Source organism: Alexandromys fortis, unplaced genomic scaffold (genome assembly GCF_014885135.2).
Source record: "Alexandromys fortis isolate MF-2015 unplaced genomic scaffold, M_Fortis_MF-2015_v1.1 scaffold_121, whole genome shotgun sequence".
Taxonomy (NCBI): domain Eukaryota; kingdom Metazoa; phylum Chordata; class Mammalia; order Rodentia; family Cricetidae; genus Alexandromys; species Alexandromys fortis.
The window spans coordinates 5,262,737-5,263,575 of record NW_026068037.1 but is presented as its reverse complement, the minus strand read 5'-3'; positions in this window follow the sequence as shown (position 1 = coordinate 5,263,575).

Sequence of the window (839 nt, the reverse complement as noted above, 5' to 3'; positions counted from 1 at the left end):
AGGCTTTAGAACAGCTGGTACAAGAGCAATTAGATGCTGGACATATAGAAGAATCTACCAGCCCTTGGAATTCTCCTGTATTTGTGGTTAAGAAAAAATCAGGTAAATGGAGAATGGTGACAGATCTCAGGGCCATCAATAAGGTTATTCAACCTATGGGCCCTCTGCAATCTGGAATTCCTTTGCCCTCCTTATTAGCAAAAAGATGGCGTCTCATAGTTATTGATTTAAAAGACACTATAACTTTGCAAAAAGTAGATAGAGAAAAGTTTGCCTTCACAGTGCCTACTTATAACAATTCTCAACCTTCGAGGAGGTACCACTGGGCCTTCCTCCCCCAGGGTATGTTAAAAAGCCCCTCCCTGTGCCAATATTTTGTGAACCAACCATTGCAAATAATACGCAAGAAATTCCCCAAATCTATCGTATACCATTACATGGACGTCATTTTGTTACCCGATTCAAACATGGATAACTTGAACAGACTGTTTGAAGAAATAAAGATACTTTTACCTAAATGGGGATTGCAAATTGCTCCTAAAAAGTTTCAGAAGGGAGATTCTGTTAATTATTTAGGTTATAAAATAGGTTTGCAAAAAATTAAGACACAAAAAGCACAAATTAGGAGAGATTGCCTACAGACTCTTAATGACTTTCAAAGACTGTTAGGAGATATTTCCAGTCTACGACCAGCTATTGGGATAACACCTGAACAAAACCTTGGAAGGTGATAAAGATTTAAACAGTCCCAGAGAATTAACAGCTGAAGCAGAAAAGGAACTGACAATGATTGAGGAAAAATTACAACAGGCACATGTGGACAGGGTGAATCCAGAGCT